Source organism: Schistocerca cancellata, chromosome 1 (assembly GCF_023864275.1).
Source record: "Schistocerca cancellata isolate TAMUIC-IGC-003103 chromosome 1, iqSchCanc2.1, whole genome shotgun sequence".
Classification (NCBI taxonomy): Eukaryota; Metazoa; Arthropoda; class Insecta; order Orthoptera; family Acrididae; genus Schistocerca; species Schistocerca cancellata.
This window is the reverse complement of record NC_064626.1, coordinates 595,901,889-595,921,497: the sequence shown is the minus strand read 5'-3', so window position 1 is coordinate 595,921,497 and position 19,609 is coordinate 595,901,889.

Here is a 19,609-nt window from a genome sequence, read left to right as displayed (position 1 = left end):
TCACTCTGAGGGGTCTACGCCCTAATCACCGTTGAGGAGTGGGACAATCTGGACCAACAGTGCCTTGATAAACTTGGGGATAGTATGCCACGACGAATATAGGCATGCATCAATACAAGAGGACGTGCAATTGGGTATTAGATGTACCGGTGTGTGCAGCAATCTGGACGACCACCTCTAGATGTCTCGCTGCATGGTGGTACAACTTGCAATGTCTGGTTTTCATGAGCAATAAAATGAGCGGAAATGATGTTTATGTTGATCGCTATTCCAATTTTCTGTACAGGTTCCGGAAATCTCTGAACCGAGGTGATGCAAACCTTTTTTTGATGTGTGTATATCATAGGAGGAATGGTTACTACTTGAGGTCATGACAGTGACAGATAATTTTAAGCAAAAATCTTCCGAAGGGTATGTGTCCTATGCCGAAAGGTGCCCGAAATAGAACACATTTAATGTACTCTATTATTTTTTCTGTGTTAATCAATACATTGTCAGGTTTACCCATATGGAACATTTACTAAACATTAAAACAAGCTTTTTGCAAAGTATCTGCTGAAATGTACGTACTTTAACACATTTGTCTCAAAGCATTTTCACACACGTCATATTACAGCTGTTGTGCAGTTCACAATAAATGTTCAAACATCTCACCGTCAACTTCAGTGCATTTGTGCCCACTTAGGAGAACGTGTTTTGTTGTTTGTCTGACGTTCGCTAGTGGAGATAGCAGCGTTCATGAAACAAGTAGTTCATCTAGCGTATTCACTTTAATTAAACAAAAATCTAATGGCCTAAGGTTTGGCGATCTTTGTGGCCACTTAAATGTACTGCAGCACCCAGGCCAGCGATTAGGGTAAGTGCGGATTGGATGTTCCCTCACACGTCTGGTAAAATTTGGAGGGACTCCATCACCACGATGGACGTACATAGCAATCTGCATGGCCAAAGGAACGATATCAACGCGTTAAAAAAAATTGCAAAAAACAGAGGAAGACATTCTGTCGTGTCACTTGCTCTTAAAAATCGGTTTCCATTGTAGCCTGTGGACGTTGCTGCGACTTGCGATGGTTATTACGTGTATTCTTGATGCCATTCCGAGTAAACGTGGCTTCATCAGTGAATAGAATTAAGGGAAGCAAATGATGATTGTTATTTATCGCGAGACACAATTGGAGTCGTTAGTTACTGTCGCCAAATTGAAAACTATGGATACACTGTTCAGATACAGCTTGTCTTCAGTTTTCAATGGGTATAAATTTTCCGTACGCAATGTTCGCCATACATGTGTTCGTGCGACACTGGTACGTGTATAAAGCCGCCGTGTGCTAGTAGCAGGACTGCGCTGCAACATTTCCACAAAGTGTTGCTCTCCCTCTACAGATTGTTGAACTACACATTAAAAAAATGGGAGGTTGAAAGAATACTTGTTTCACGCGGTGTGCTGATAACTCTGGTAAACACTATACCGTCAGGAATTCGACGAGTCGGAAAGCGCAGGAGCAGGAACACTACCATCGAAGAAGCCGCAAAAAATGCATCACATCTGATATTATTCATTAGTTTAGCTTTGCAGCGTTGTAGGCAGGACGTGTACAAACGTTGTTAAATAATGCTCTCTTTGATACACTACTCCCCTTGCACTACTTGAACCACAAAAAAATCATAGACAACGGCGCATTCAATCTGTTAGTTTAAAAGCAGAAAGCCATTCCGAGCAAAGTGGTGGAAAGCAAAGCGGTAGATTGGACTGGAATAAAACATTAGAGAGATTGGACAGATAAAACACATATGTGCGCGGCACTAGCCAGAAACAAATATTATATGTGTTCTATCTCTGAAACCGTTCAGAATAGGGCGTACATCCAAATGAAGATTTTTACCTTTTAATGAGCATCGCTGTAGTATCTCTGAATATTGAGCATTTATGATCATTCCTATAGCGACTGTGTTTGTAGGTGTGTGTGCGTGCGTGCGTGCGTGTGTGTGTGTGTGTGTGTGTGTGTGTGTGTGTGTGTAAGCAGCAATTCCTTGCCAGTACATGGTTAGAACGGATATTATTACAAAAACTAAGTACCTTATTACGAGGTAGCCGAAGTAGTTAAGAGTCCTTGGAATATAACAACTGAGCGTGAGAGTGTTAAGTAACAGTGTTGTCCTCTGGGCACTAAACGATCAGATACCCAGCCAAAATGTAAGTAAGGAAATTAGTGATATGATGGCTCTGAGCACTATGGGACTCAACTGCTGTGGTCATAAGTCCCCTAGGACTTAAAACTACTTAAACCTAACTAACCTAAGGACATGACACACATCCATGCCCGAGGCAGGATTCGAACCTGCGACCGTAGCGGTCGTGCGGTTCCTGACTGTAGCGCCTTTAACCGCTCGGCCACTCCGGCCGGCTAGTTAGATGAGTTAACGTACAACCCGCAATGGCATAAACGAAACAAATTTATCTTTCCGCACAGTGTTAAATTACAGTACACATCCTCTCAGTCTTGGCAAATGAACCTCATTACGCTTCAGATTGATGTACTGGGTGCAACTACTCACAGATTACCAGCGTGGGCTTTAGTTATCGCGAGTCAGTGATAGATACTATAATCCTTTAATGAAACCGATTTACGCTGGAAAAAAATTAGTTCCAATTATGGCAGACGGGTCCAAATCTGGTGCTGTGACTGCAAGAAAGGCGTGCAGAAATGTTTCCTTATGTAACGGATAGAAAAAGTCAAACAAGTGAGAAATGCATAATGCTGATGTTAACTTCCGCTTACACATTTCTTTCAATATGAATTGCGAAGACGTAGACGAGATACTGCACAGCGCTAAATCTGCACCTGGTGGCCAAATTTACACTACTTTTTTTCCAACACATATCAGTTTCACATTAATGAATTGGAATATCCACTAAGTTTCACTGCTATACGATCGTTACAAACCATAGAGGACCGATGTGAGTAGCTGCAAGTATACGCAAGTGTAAAACACGTCTTCATGGCAGAATGGTTTGAAATTTATCGTTATAATAAATATTAGCAAAAGTGGCTGAAACAGAAAAAAATTGTTCCTGCGATGTATCTAATCGCTGAATAGCACAGAATGCCACTCAGTACAACCAGCCTTGTGAAAGGACAAAGCAGCGATTCTCCAGCTCCCGGAATCATGATGTGAGGAGCTGTTCGATATGACAAACGGACTGATTTGGTAATTCTTGAAGGTGGTTTGAATGCTTGGAATGGAAAACGCTGTTGTCGTACCTTTCATGACCATTCTACCAAGAGATATATTTCAACAAGAGAATGCAAGACTCATACTGCAGTTCATATCAGAAACACCTTGAGGCATGGGCGGCTACTCCATTCCCCAGTTTGCATTCTATAGAGCGTGTCGGAGGATCGATGAGAAGATGTATACTTCCACACCAGCCTCCAGTTAACAATCTTTATATAAATTAACGTAATACGTTTTTCGGCATGGTGAGAAATTCCTCAAGATGGTATTCACAAGCCTTTTACACCCATGTAGAGTAAATGTGTAACAGCTTTCTACGGTGTCATGGCTGTCCTCTTAACGGAGTCTGAGAGGCTAAGTGGTCAGGGAGAGAGGATGAAAGGTTTATAAGCGGCAGCTCCGCTGTTAAAGTACCGAGCGCTCGTCGGCCGGGGCGGGACGGGGCGGGCGTAAACGCAGTTAACGTGCGCCACTAGCGCTGCCGCTGCTAGGGGGATTCGGTTTCGCTTTCTAGTGAAACGCTTTCCCCGTATTGCGAGGAAGAGTCGGCACAGGAGGAAATGAAGGTTGCGCCACCAGGTGGGAAGCGCGTTACCCGACAATGGCGTGGCCAAAGTGCGGGTCAAAAGCCGCGTTCTGCCGCCACCTGCTTCTCTGTGACACTATAAGTGGGTATCAGGCTTGATGCACGCTAATGTTTTCAACCGCTAACTAGCGCTAACGAGCCATTGTTTGGCTTCTGGTTTTTAAAGAGGCTAACTTTCGACGCTTATACTGGAGTTTATTACAAACCTTTCTGGAGTCGCTTGTCTCGTAATATACGTTAGTCACATTTTGTTTGAGTTGCCTTAGTGTGTATGGTAGGCTACTCTTTCCGCTACCGAATGTGTTACGGGAGTACATCTTAGCTCTGCAGTTCACTCCCTATGGTTGCTTGCAACGAAACGGTTCTTTCCGAAAATCGACTATCTGATAAAAACTAGTCAGACAGCTATCAGTGGACATTAATATGGATTATTTACACCCTTCGCGATTACGACAGTTTGAAATCTAATGGGGATACTTTCATATAGCTGTCCTTAAGTTTGTGTAGCAATGATTGACCTTCGTCGAGAGCCACAACCGAAGAATGTAGTGATGTTAGTAGGTGGAATCTGGACGCAAGTAGACGTTCCAACTCATCCCAAAAGTGTTCCACTGGATTCAGATCGGGAACATGGACAGGCCAGTCCGTTTCATCAAAGACGGTGTCCAGAAACCATTGTCTCACAGACGCTGCTTTGGGACTGGGTGCATTCCTTTCTGATACAGTCTTCATTTCAGAATTATTGCTCTAGTTTACGCAGTACATAATTCTGTAAATTATGTTCAGAAATATGTTCATATTACTTTGCATTTAGTGTTTTGTTACGTCAATGACTACATTATATCCAGATCACGAAGATCACCCCTTACCTTACAACACGTCCGCTGTGCTGAATGTCAGATGTCAGATGATGTCAGATAAGAAAAATAGGGGTGAGTTATAGAGAAAGACGGGTAATATACAATGTGTATAAAAAATGAAACTGGATGACCAAGAACGAAATGCTCGGATTAAAAAGGATGTAAGATAGGGTAGTAGTCTGTACACGCTACTGTTCAATTTATACATCGAAGATGCAATAATGGAAATAAAAGAAAGCTTCAAGAGTGGAAAGATTTGCTATAGATTTGCTATAGACATTGTTATCCTCAGCGAAAGTAAAGAAGATTTACATGATCTGTTAACTGGAATTAACTGTCTAATGAGGACAGAAGTGGACTGAAAGTAAATCGAAGAAAGACGAAAGTAACGAGAAGCAGCAGAAATGAGAACAGCGAGAAACTTAACATCAGAACTGAGGCAGAAGTTAAGAAGTACTGCTACCTAGGAAGCAAACTATCTGATGATGGACGGAGCAAAAGGACATAAAAATCAGACAAGAACTGACAAAAAGCGCATTCCTGGCCAAGAGAAATCTACGAGTATCAAACATAGGCCGTAATGCGAGGAAAACATTTCTGAGAATGCACAGGATTGTATGGCAGTGAACTGTGGATTGTGGGGAATCCTCAATAGAAGAGAACTGAAGCATTTAAGATGTGTTGTTACAAACAAATGTCGAAAATTAGGTGGACTTACAAGGTAAGGAATGACGGGTTTCCCGCAGAGTCGGCGAGGAAACGAATATAAGGAAAACGCTGTAAAGAATAAGAGAGTGTATGATAGGACACCTATTAAGATATTAGGGAATAAACACTATGGTTCTAGAGGGAGCTACAGAGGGAACACTTGTAGACAAACACCGAGATTGAAATGCATCCAGAAAATAAACGAGGGCATAAGTTACAAGTGCTACGGTACGGTGAAAAATTTGTCACAGGAGAGGAATAGTTGGTCACTAGACGTCGGTCAGTTGTAGAGATTTCTGCGCAGTCAGGATAACTTTCTTGGGGAACGAATGTACCCTCTTTATAAATAAACATGGATTCCGCAAACAATATTTTGTGAAACTCATCTCGATATATGTGTCCATGTTGTGCAGGTTGCAGAAGAGAAAGGCGCCCAAGTTGATGCTCTGTTGCTTGACTTTCAGGACACATAAGAAACACTTCCACATTATGAACAAAATACTAGCTTAACGCACATTGAACTAGATTTGTACCAGGAATCATAACTCTTTATTAGATTAAAACTCACCCTATTACTTAACGGAACGAAATAAACGGATTAAAGTTAAGTTCGGGAGTAAACCAGCGGAGTACCAGGTAGGTACAGAAAGCTGGCTGAAGCCAGAGATAAATTCTGCCGAAATTTTTACAAAGGCACAGACGGTGTTTAGAAAGGATAGATTGCATGCAACCGGTGGCGGAGTGTTCGTCGCTGTTAGTAGTAGTTTATCCTGTAGTGAAGTAGAAGTGGATAGTTCCTGTGAATTATTATGGGTGGAGGTTACACTCAACAACCGAGCAAGGTTAATAATTGGCTCCTTTTACCGACCCCCCGACTCAGCAGCATTAGTGGCAGAACAACTGAGAGAAAATTTGGAATACATTTCACATAAATTTTCTCAGCATGTTATGGTCTTAGGTGGAGATTTCAATTTACCAGATATAGACTGGGACACTCAGATGTTTAGGACGGGTGGTAGGGACAGAGCATCGAGTGACATTATACTGAGTGCACTATCCGAAAATTACCTCGAGCAATTAAACAGAGAACCGACTCGTGGAGATAACATCTTGGACCTACTGATAACAAACAGACCCGAACTATTCGACTCTGTTAGTGCAGAACAGGGAATCAGTGATCATAAGGCCGTTGCAGCATCCCTGAATATGGAAGTTAATAGGAATATAAAAAAAGGGAGGAAGGTTTATCTGTTTAGCAAGAGTAATAGAAGGCAGATTTCAGACTACCTAACAGATCAAAACGAAAATTTCTGTTCCGACACTGACAATGTTGAGTGTTTATGGAAAAAGTTCAAGGCAACCGTTAAATGCGTTTTAGACAGGTACGTGCCGAGCAAAACTGTGAGGGACGGGAAAAACCCACCGTGGTACAACAACAAAGTTAGGAAACTACTGCGAAAGCAAAGAGAGCTTCACTCCAAGTTTAAACGCAGCCAAAACCTCTCAGACAAACAGAAGCTAAACGATGTCAAAGTTAGCGTAAGGAGGGCTATGCGTGAAGCGTTCAGTGAATTCGAAAGTAAAATACTAGGTACCGACTTGACAGAAAATCCTAGGAAGTTCTGGTCTTACGTTAAATCAGTAAGTGGCTCGAAACATCATGTCCAGACACTCTGGGATGATGATGGCATTGAAACAGAGGATGACAAGCGTAAAGCTGAAATACTAAACACCTTTTTCCAAAGCTGTTTCACAGAGGAAGACCGCACTGCAGTTCCTTCTCTAAATCCTCGCACCAACGAAAAAATGGCTGACATTGAAATAAGTGTCCAAGGAATAGAAAAGCAACTGGAATCACTCAACAGAGGAAAGTCCACTGGACCTGACGGGATACCAATTCGATTCTACACAGAGTACGCGAAAGAACTTGCCCCCCTTCTAACAGCCGTGTACCGCAAGTCTCTAGAGGAACAGAAGGTCCCAAATGATTGGAAAAGAGCACAGGTAGTCCCAGTCTTCAAGAAGGGTCGTCGAGCAGATGCGCAAAACTATAGACCTATCTCTCTGACGTCGGTCTGTTGTAGAATTTTAGAACATGTCTTTTGCTCGAGTATCATGTCGTTTTTGGAAACTCAGAATCTACTATGTAGGAATCAACATGGATTCCGGAAACAGCGATCGTGTGAAACCCAACTCGCATTATTTGTTCATGAAACCCAGAAAATATTAGATACAGGCTCCCAGGTAGATGCCATTTTCCTTGACTTCCGGAAGGCGTTCGATACAGTTCCGCACTGTCGTCTGATAAACAAAGTAAGAGCCTACGGAATATCAGACCAGCTGTGTGGCTGGATTGAAGAGTTTTTAGCAAACAGAACACAGCATGTTGTTCTCAATGGAGAGACATCTACAGACGTTAAAGTAACCTCTGGCGTGCCACAGGGGAGTGTTATGGGACCATTGCTTTTCACAATATATATAAATGACCTAGTAGATAGTGTCGGAAGTTCCATGCGGCTTTTCGCGGATGATGCTGTAGTATACAGAGAAGTTGCAGCATTAGAAAATTGTAGCGAAATGCAGGAAGATCTGCAGCGGATAGGCACTTGGTGCAGGGAGTGGCAACTGACCCTTAACATAGACAAATGTAATGTATTGCGAATACATAGAAAGAAGGATCCTTTATTGTATGATTATATGATAGCGGAACAAACACTGGTAGCAGTTACTTCTGTAAAATATCTGGGAGTATGCGTGCGGAACGATTTGAAGTGGAATGATCATATAAAATTAATTGTTGGTAAGGCGGGTACCAGGTTGAGATTCATTGGGAGAGTCCTTAGAAAATGTAGTCCATCAACAAAGGAGGTGGCTTACAAAACACTCGTTCGACCTATACTTGAGTATTGCTCATCAGTGTGGGATCCGTACCAGATCGGGTTGACGGAGGAGATAGAGAAGATCCAAAGAAGAGCGGCGCGTTTCGTCACAGGGTTATTTGGTAACCGTGATAGCGTTACGGAGATGTTTAACAAACTCAAGTGGCAGACTCTGCAAGAGAGGCGCTCTGCATCGCGGTGTAGCTTGCTCGCCAGGTTTCGAGAGGGTGCGTTTCTGGATGAGGTATCGAATATATTGCTTCCCCCTACTTATACCTCCCGAGGAGATCACGAATGTAAAATTAGAGAGATTAGAGCGCGCACAGAGGCTTTCAGACAGTCGTTCTTCCCGCGAACCATACGCGACTGGAACAGGAAAGGGAGATAATGACAGTGGCACGTAAAGTGCCCTCCGCCACACACCGTTGGGTGGCTTGCGGAGTATAAATGTAGATGTAGATGTAGATGTAGTTTTGCCTAACGATGGACGCTCCATGACGCTGTAATTTTTGTCCATAGGAACGTTGCGACTTCAGTTGAATACAGGGACACGCAGGATGATCTGCGGAGGATTGGCGATTGATGCAGTGAAGGGAAAGTGTCCATCAACGTAAATAGCTATAATGGGTTATTCCCCGCTTACACTATTACTAATACACTCCTGGAAATTGAAATAAGAACACCGTGAATTCATTGTCCCAGGAAGGGGAAACTTTATTGACACATTCCTGGGGTCAGATACATCACATGATGATGAACCACAGGCACATAGACACAGGCAACAGAGCATGCTCAATGTCGGCACTAGTACAGTGTATATCCACCTTTCGCAGCAATGCAGGCTGCTATTCTCCCATGGAGACGATCGTAGAGATGCTGGTGTAGTCCTGTGGAACGGCTTGCCATGCCATTTCCACCTGGCGCCTCAGTTGGACCAGCGTTCGTGCTGGACGTGCAGACCGCGTGAGACGACGCTTCATCCAGTCCCAAACATGCTCAATGGGGGACAGATCCGGAGATCTTGCTGGCCAGGGTAGTTGACTTACACCTTCTAGAGCACGTTGGGTGGCACGGGATACATGCGGACGTGCATTGTCCTGTTGGAACAGCAAGTTCCCTTGCCGGTCTAGGAATGGTAGAACGATGGGTTCGATGACAGTTTGGATGTACCGTGCACTATTCAGTGTCCCCTCGACGATCACCAGTGGTGTACGGCCAGTGTAGGAGATCGCTCTCCACACCATGATGCCGGGTGTTGGCCCTGTGTGCCTCGGTCGTATGCAGTCCTGATTGTGGCGCTCACCTGCACGGCGCCAAACACGCATACGACCATCATTGGCACCAAGGCAGAAGCGACTCTCATCGCTGAAGACGACACGTCTCCATTCGTCCCTCCATTCACGCCTGTCGCGACACCACTGGAGGCGGGCTGCACGATGTTGGGGCGTGAGCGGAAGACGGCCTAACGGTGTGCGGGACCGTAGCCCAGCTTCATGGAGACGGTTGCGAATGGTCCTCGCCGATACCCCAGGAGCAACAGTGTCCCTAATTTGCTGGGAAGTGGCGGTGCGGTCCCCTACGGCACAGCGTAGGATCCTAAGGTCTTGGCGTGCATCCGTGCGTCGCTGCGGTCCGGTCCCAGGTCGACGGGCACGTGCACCTTCCGCCGACCACTGGCGACAACATCGATGTACTGTGGAGACCTCACGCCCCACGTGTTGAGAAATTCGGCGGTACGTCCACCCGGCCTCCCGCATGCCCACTATACGCCCTCGCTCAAAGTCCGTCAACTGCACATACGGTCCACGTCCATGCTGTTGCGGCATGCTACCAGTGTTAAAGACTGCGATGGAGCTCCGTATGCCACGGCAAACTGGTTGACACTGACGGCGGCGGTGCACAAATGCTGCGTAGCTAGCGCCATTCGACGGCCAACACCGCGGTTCCTGGTGTGTCCGCTGTGCCGTGCGTGTGATCATTGCTTGTACAGCCCTCTCGCAGTGTCCGGAGCAAGTATGGTGGGTCTGACACACCGGTGTCAATGTGTTCTTTTTTCCATTTCCAGGAGTGTAACTCAGTGGAAACAATATTAGTCGTAAAATACAAAGAATATCAGTCGGTGGTGACATTAAGTGAACGATCACAGAAAACTAGTAATACGAAAAGCATTCCAGGCTGAGAATCTGTGGAAAATCTTAATTAAATGTGATCCATGAAATGCGTGAGCCAGTTACTCATCAGTCTCTGATCCTCTTCGGGGCGGATTAATAGAAGAGAAAGAGAATATTCAACCAAGAGCGGCTTCTTACGTCTCTGGATCGATTCGTAAGCACTAGAACGTTACAGAAATGCTTAAAAACTCCTCTGACAAGTGCTCCAATAGTGACGTTGTATATCATTGTGGAAATTCTGAGGGTGTACGTTGTAAAAGGACTCAGACAATATGTCAGTTCCTCTCAAATATGTCTAGAGAAATCATCACGCTGTGAAAATTAGATGTCATACGGAGACTTACCGAATGTCGGTCTTCCTATACTCCATCGGAGAATGGAACCAAAAATTGCGGATATAACACGTCTACCAGAAGTATCTTCTGATACACACAAGCAGATCTTCCTACACCCTGCTTCGTCTCCTGAAAAGAATTGTTAATTGCCACTTGTTACTTGCCACCAGGTACCTGTCAATTTTTTATATGAGAGAATGACTTTCTCCGTAAATCCAGTGGTATGACATTGAAAAATGGCAAAATTTCAATTAGCTGAGAGAAACATTGGTAGAAATCTTGAAAAGTCAGTCTCATACTCGCCACGAGCCCGGGTAATGCAGAATCTCACATTGCTATCCAGGGCACTTTCCAAGTACCGGTGTCTGGCAGCTGCCACCGTCTGGAGTACAGGGTATTTCAAAATGAATATACGTGTTTTAAAGCTTTGTAGCGTTTACTACATTCAACTTAAAATTATAAAGAATATATCAAATGAAAGAGCATCTCAGACAGTTTTTCTCGCAAGTGTTCAATGTGAGCACCATTTGTCACTCATCGACTCGATAGGCGAGTTCCTCGCAAACTTTGATTAGTGTATCTGGAGAAATTGTTGCAACTATGCTGTTTCTAAGGTCGTGTGGATCATCTGGTAGCGGAGAGACATACACATGATCCTTCATTAATTCCCAAAGAGAAAAATCGGGTGGCCTAAAATGGTCTGGGAAAATGGAGGTCATGCAAACCTGTCATCAGGCCACTTGCAACCAATCAAGCGGTCCGGTACAGCGCCGTTTAACCAATCCCGTACTGAGTTATGTCAGTGAGGCGGCGCACCATCTTGCTGTCGAGAAAAGTTCTGTTGAAGCTTCTCACAACTGAGGAAAGAGCCACCGTTATGAGTATAAGGATAAGAAACACCAGCTACAGTTGCTTCACCGAAAAAGAAAGGCCATAAACTTTCCGCCTAGATATGGCACTAAAAACATTCAATTTAAGGGAGTCTCGTTGCAATTATATCATCTCGTGGGGATTTCCTGAGCCACAGATGCACACATTTTATGTGTTCACTTTTGCAGTTAGGTGAAATGTCGATTCGTAGCTGAAGGCGACACCATGCAGAAAATCTTTATCGTCATGTAGCGACTTTTCGTGCGCAAAGTTGGCACGTAAATCGTAGTCTGTGGGCAGTAGACCTCTTAAAAACTGCAAGCCATAAGGACGTAATAGTAAACGTTTCCCTAAAAGTCTCCACGCAGACGTTACTGAAACTACTAATTCACGATTAGCCATCCGAACTGATAACTTGGTGTAAGCGTGAAAGACTCTCACTCGGTCAACATTTTCTTCAGTCACTCTTTGTCCTTCCGTATTCTTCCCATTGCGCACAGGTATTCAGACAAAACTATTTGAGTTGCTCTTTCATTTGATGTATCATTTATAATTGTAAGTTGAATGTGATAAATGCTATAAGGCCTAAAAACCTGCATATTGATTTTGAAACACAGTGTATTTAGTAGTATCATGTGTGTATCTGTATCCTGTGTATAATTGTGTCAAGTGCTTGTAGTGTCACGTTTGGGATAATGATAGTAGAGGGATAAGGCCGGCATGAGCGCATGTTGTTTGCACAGGTTGAATACATCAGGGGCAGGTGTGCACTCAGGTGCAGTCCTATTGTTCTCCTTTGATTGACAAGTACTTAACCTATTGTTCCCCTTTGACTGACAGGTCCTTAACCTACTGTTCTGCTAAAAGGATACTTCCTTTTCATTGACAGGCACTTATCCTATTGTCCCCCCCTCACACTCCAGTCCCCCTCAGGAAATCTATCCTCTTGTTGCTATAGATACACTTTCAGGCCTGAGTTACTGGAATAGCCCCTCTCACTCTCATCAACTTGATTGGCTACTTGATTAAATTGATCAATTAATTGACTTCTCCCAATCTGGTAAACCCCTTCCTCTCCCATCCTCCCTCCTGGAAATTGGCAGGAAAGAGACTCAGCTGATCTGTCATTTGGAGTGAATTCAGTTGCAATGTGTGGAATATTATTTAAACACTTTAGACAATGGATAGAATATTATTTAATTATTTATAGCAGTGTATGGAATATTGTTTACTTATTTAGTTAAGGAATTGGTCCAAAAATCGATTGAAGTGTATGGAATATTCTTTAAAAGATTTAGAAAATAGTGGAATTTTGTTCATTTAAACAATTAAGTGGATTCGAGGCAGTGTATGGAACATATGGAGATTGGTGGCTCTTTGGTGGAGACGAAGGATCTCATAACAGGAAATTCAAGGGTACATTGTTTATTTATTAAAAAAATTCATTTGTGGGGTTTGGATTTCTCTTGAATGCGATTTTCACTCTGCAGCGGAGTGTGTGCTGATATGATACTTCCTGGCAGATTAAAACTGTGTGCCAGGCCGAGACTCGAACTCGGGACCTTTGCCTTTTATGGGGAAGTGCTCTACCATCTGAGCTACCCAAGCATGGCTCACATCCCCTCTCACAGCCTTACTTCTACCAGTTGGATTTCTCTTGCTCATCATGCTATGCTGTTTGGAAACATGTAGGTCCTGTAAGAAGTAATTAATGGGGCAAACATGTTGTGTAACATAATGTTTGGCACTATACTCTGGGTGTCTTAACCTAATATTCAGCCCTTTGTTGGCACATAAAATATTGTTCTGTTAAGTGGTATTCCATGTCACCCCCATTTCCTTAATCAATCACACTGCCTTTGATATCAAATTAAGTAATTAGTTCACCATTTTCTGGTACATTTTTCGAATTTCACATGCTTTTGAACACCATTTCTGGTGCGTTCTTCTTTGTCACCCAACTATTGTATGGCGTTTTACATAAAAAGTATGCAAATTAACCTAGTGTTCTGCACTTAACTTGCTGTTCTGCTCCATGTCACCCACTCATGCACACCCTCCCATTAACTATTGTGCTGCTAACACCACATTGGTAATAAATATTTATACAGATTAATTAAATATATAAATGTATCAGGTAATTTTTTTTAGTATGCTGCATCCTGTTGGTCGGTGAAATCGATGGAATATAGTTGAACCAAAAGATAAGTAATAAAAAACACATCCTACCACCTAACGCCTATGCCACCGACTCTGCATACACCCCCAGGAACCAGGGTGCACCTGTAGCCACCACAAAATGATGACATGGCCGTCAGCTGTTGAGCCACACACAGGTGTCCCTTTGGGTCCCGCAAGCATGAGGCGGCAGCATCCCCTGAGTAATTATTATCGAAATACATGTTCTCCTAGGCACCAGTGCTGCGATGACGCATAGCTGTGGTATAGGTCCAGCACTGAGAGAGATGTTCGCATAGCTTCTAAATGGTTCTCAATATTATACTGACATCATATGTCTATGTAAATAACAGCCAAGTCCCCCCTCTGGACGCACTATAAAAATCTGTTGCAATGCTTCCGAGAATAACACATGTTGCATTCATCCTAGCAATCCTGATCGGGCAGGCAGTTTGCCACTGAATTTACCTTTCTTACTTCTGCCTCTGCCAGTGTGGGAGCACTGTCTGCCATTGTTTTCTGGCGAAACTATATTGTACAGATCGCCACATTGCACTGACAGTTAAATCCCGCAAAAGTTGTCTACAGATGATCAAATACATACAAGGCTCACAAGAATATTGTGAACCAGGAACATATTTACCAGTGTAACTACAATTAAATATTATGATTTCTGCTGCAGTCTGACACTAATCAGTGTACAGGTAATGTCTCCTCTTGATGATTGTGGTTCTGGAACGAGTCTCAGTATCTATATCGCACATAATTTTCCACATAAAATTATCTCTCATACCCTCACAGTCATTGATGTGTGGAATCTATACATCCCTCATGACGGGACATACACTCATTTGCTCTGGTCATGCCACAACATAAGTCACAGTAACTTTACACTGCAATAGATACACGTTTTACACAAACAGTGCAGTTACCTTCTATAACTGCACATCACCTGAAAACATTATGGTATGCTTACACTCACACCAGCTTTATCACTCAAGCCTCCTCAGTCCTAGGAAATGATCTGACAAGGTCTTCATATCAGCACTTCTAGAAGGTGCTGCATCCTGCATAATTCTCTTGAACAAGTGTTTTGAATGACAGATATCCGGCACCATGTGATAAAGAACACCGCACTGCAGGCATACTGCTTGGAAAGACATCACCGATGTGGGTTGGTGTACTATAATCAACATCACTATCGATAGAACAACAAGGAAAATGAGAGGGTATGCTTAGGGGTGCCGATAAGGGGTTGTATTGTTACAGCCATATTGCCCACCTTGTTTTTTCACTATAGCAGGTCCAGTTGAACACTTGCATTGCTATATTGTGCAGCTGTTTACCAAATAAATCTATCACCATTTACGGTTGGATATATTTCTCATTGCATTGAAATCACAATTCACCATGTCCAATCTATCCTTCCATTACCAATAGACATACGTAATTGTTTTTGTTTTTACGCGAATAGAATTTTGATCATTTCCTACAAATGTATGTCATAACGTAAGCCATTGTACCTTTACGTTCAAGCAGCAGCATAACATTTCTGATTTTCAAATGCAGGTGTATAAAAAAAAATGATACGTCCACACTTGCACCAACTGTGTGTAATTTTCACACTGCAAAAATGCCTCCCGCCATTACGTATTTGTCGAAGAATAAAGGATGTAATTTCAATTTAAAAAAGCGCTAGACTGTTTTTGTTTATCGATTTCACCACTCCCACGAAACCTTTTGTTATTTTCGATATTTGTAAATCTAGCCAAAACACAGAGGCGTCTTTTATATAGATACATTCAGATCGTCAAGTCGGGGTTTATGTCAGAGCATTTCATGCATTGCCTCCACACCCTGATCACACAATTTTCCTCTGACTAAGGAATCATTGTGAGCCATTTAGTAACTAGAAACTTATCCCGTCTGCAAAGAGCTTTACGTGAATACTCGAAAAAAATAGAGGAAACTGATATTTCCACTCGCGAATATCGATGTTGGTGCTGTAACAGATTCCAAATCATCCTTATAATTTGTAAAGTCCACTAAGGTGTTTTTCAAATCCAGAGGACCAGCAAACGTGTCCTCCACCCGTCTTTCACCCGCTAGATGCACTCAACACCCACCACAATCGATCTTCTCTCAACCAAGTAAAGACGGGAAATGCAAAGAAGCAGTCAACTGGACAATTTACCTGGGAGGAAATAATGGCCAAGCGCAAACACATGCCCGTATTGAATCTTCTCAAATTTCTTCGCAATCACGGAAGCTGTCCAACACATACTGTGTATTAGTCCGCTATTCGGCTGTCTAGAAGCCGACATGGTTAAGTCAACTGCAGTCCTGCATCCCAACAGGCCTCTCAATTCCGACGGCTCGTGCTGTTAGAGGGAAACGTGAATCATTCCCGCCGCAGGCCACGGCTGGCGCCGCGCCAAGCACGCATAGACAGAATCGTCCTACGAAGTCGTCCACATATATATTTGGTCGCTATACCTACAATTAAATGTTATGATTGAGGTCTCAGAGGCATGACATTCGACAATGAGCGAAATATCCGAAATACACCATGCTGACTGCTGTGGCTCTGGAAATATAAATTATTCTTGTGACTTGATATACTCTTTTCTTTGCTATCACAGTATTCCATGATAAATCCATACCTTCCTCACGACTGGACATAGTCATTTCCTTCACACATGTCGGAACACAAACAGGTAGTTCATAAGCTTGATGCTCAAGGCGAACAAATCATGCATCCCCTACTACTAAGTATAATACTTGGCCAATAACTGATTGCTGGCGACACGAAATAATCCTGATAGAAAATCAGCAATGGGTGGACATGTCTCATACGTTTTTCTTGCGAGTCATGCCACTGTGTCTTAGAAAGAGAGGCATAATCGTCTTACAAACAGCCAGACGTTAGAAAACACGATCGCAACAACTATTGTATGTTACTATCACAAGCGATCTTGGTTCTACAGGTGCATACAGTTATCCATGTTGAAAGCAATACTGGCTCTATAAATCGAGGTATAGCATTACCTCCGAATTAAGTGGCTTTTCTAGACAAATACTGCGACACTGAATATAGACGGTGATCTCCAGAGTGTATATTATCAGCCCAACAGTGCAGTTAGACGTTGCCGAAGGTGCTACCTCGTAATAGAATTACCGAATTTAGAAAGTGATTCGGCTAAGGAATGTGATATTAAACCTGTATTGGCAACTCCCTCACGCTACCGCTAGATATTTCTCCAGTATTTGTAACTCACTCTGTCTCGATGCCACGTCAAAGGTTCAGTGATACATCATCTGGGTTATAGACGATGGTTGATTGAAGAGAATCACAAACAGCAGCAGATGGTGTGATGATTGAGGTCGTAAGAAATGTACACTAGCTCTCCAGTGCTACGCTTTCCAGTAGAAATGCTGTCTGGGATCTGCAATCAAGACTTTCCATTCAAACACATATCTGCATTGTATATGATGGAGAAGTCCTTTAATGATTTCAGCCACTAGTGAATCATATTTCTGGCACTCTCATATCATGAAATGAGTCACCATTTTCGAATCTATCAGCTACAATAAAATTTTAGGTAGTCCTTATGCCTTTGGCAGCTGCCGCCATTTCTGAAGCTTTGAGCATGTGATCGTTCCAATTTAAGTCAGAACTGAGCGGAATTCGGAGAGACCTGTATCTACCACCTTTTGCAACCTATGTGGAAACAGAGTGACCTGAGTTACTGCTACAGGACCATGTTTGGACCATGCAGTGGAAATGGAAACAACTTGTCTTAGCTCCGCCAACAATGTACAATGTGTAATGTCAGCGCCAAATGAAACCTGCTCCTTCAACAAGAGGTAGCATAAATGACAGTATGGGAACCGGGTGAAGGACGAGGATTTTGCTACTGCATTGTGGTGCGCCCCCAAACTTCATAGAGATACTGGAGTCCAAAGCAGATCCACGTCCCTCAGGACCCATTCACGTCTATCACCTCAACATGGTATCTTGATTATCCTATACCATCCAACAGAGAAAAATTACAAACTATAAAACCTCTAACTTCACCCAATAGAGAACTCGATAACATTTTTTGCGCACCTCTCCCCTCCTACATATCGAAAACAAACACCGACTGTGGCTCTGGAAATATAAATTATTCTTATGACTTGATATACTCTTTTCTTTGCTATCACAGTATTGCGCACATGTGACGATCCTATTAAATATACAACTATTGATCCATTGCACGGACCAGTGTAAACTTCCATAGCCTGTACTGTAGGAGGATGACCATAACCCACAAACTATACTGTAGGTGGAAGAGACCCTCCCTGTGACCCTGTGTCGTTATTTGAAACTTTGGTTTTTCTGCTGTAACACGCTTTGTACACTGCCATACATTTTGTTTCTGCCGCCAGACTTAGAGGTCTGTGTTGTTACTGCTGCTACAATAACACACCAGACACAGTAGTAGATTTTAAATAAAAGACAGTTATAACATAAGGAAACTGGAAGATTTTGGCGGCGTTGTGGAGAGTTTCCAAACTGCTGTCCAAAGGTGATTGACGACCTCTACATTTAAACTCATTTGTCACAGTGACAGAATAGCTGAGGGCTCTGCGTTCCATTTCGACTGATTCCTCATATTGGAGTCATGTACGTGATCACTGTTTCAGCGCGAGGCACCCCACCAAAACTCTTTCTCCAACTTCCCTCCTGCCAGAGGTTCGAGTCCTCCCTCGGGGATGGGTGTACGTGTTGTCCTTAGCATAAGCTAGTTTAAGTAGTGTGTAAGTCTAGGGACCGATGACCTCAGCAGTTTGGTCCCTTATGAATTCAAACACATTTTTGAACAACTAAAACAAGCGATGTAGGTCAGTTATTATGTGGTAACTAACAGCGTACCAGTGGACGGATGGGATGGGAAAAGTACCATCGATGTACTGTAATAATAAGCTTCACGGTTGGTAGTATGTACAATTATAGCAATTTTACAGTAGTTTCAACACCGACCGGTGATATGACAGGAGACGGGATAAGTTTCTAGTTACTCAGTAGCTCACAATTATTTCTTTGTCTGGCGAAAATTGTTTGATCTGGGCTGTGGAAGCTATGCATGGAATGCACCGACACAAACCCCAACTTGGCGGTCTGAATATATGTATATAAAAGACGCCACTGTGTGTTGGCGGGATTTACAAGTATCGAAAATACCAAAAGGTTTCGAGGAAGTACTGAAATCGATAAGCCTAAAGGAATCTGGGGCTTTTTAAATTTGTAATGACGTCATTTATTCATCGACATACACGTAATGGCGGGAGGCTTTTTGGCAGTTCGAAAATTACACCTAGCTGGTGCAAGTGTGGACGTATCATATTTTTTTATACACATATAATTGATAGTCTGAAATGTTACGCTGCTGCTTGAACATAAAGGTACCATGGCTTATGTTCCGACATATGTTTGTGGGAAGTATTCAAACTGCTGTTCACATAAAAAAATTACATATGTCAAGTCATAATGGAAGGATTGATCGGACATAGTGTATTGTGATTTCAGTGCACTTAGGAGTATATCCGAACATACGTGGTGTTAGATTTATATAGCGTACAAGTGTTCAACTGGACCTGCTATAGTGTACAAACAGGGTGGGCAATTCGGCTGTAACAATATGTCCTCTCATTGGCATCCCTAAGCATACCCTCTCATTTTCCTTGTTGTTCTATCGATAGTGATGTTGGTTACAGTACACCAACCCGTGTCTTTCCAAGC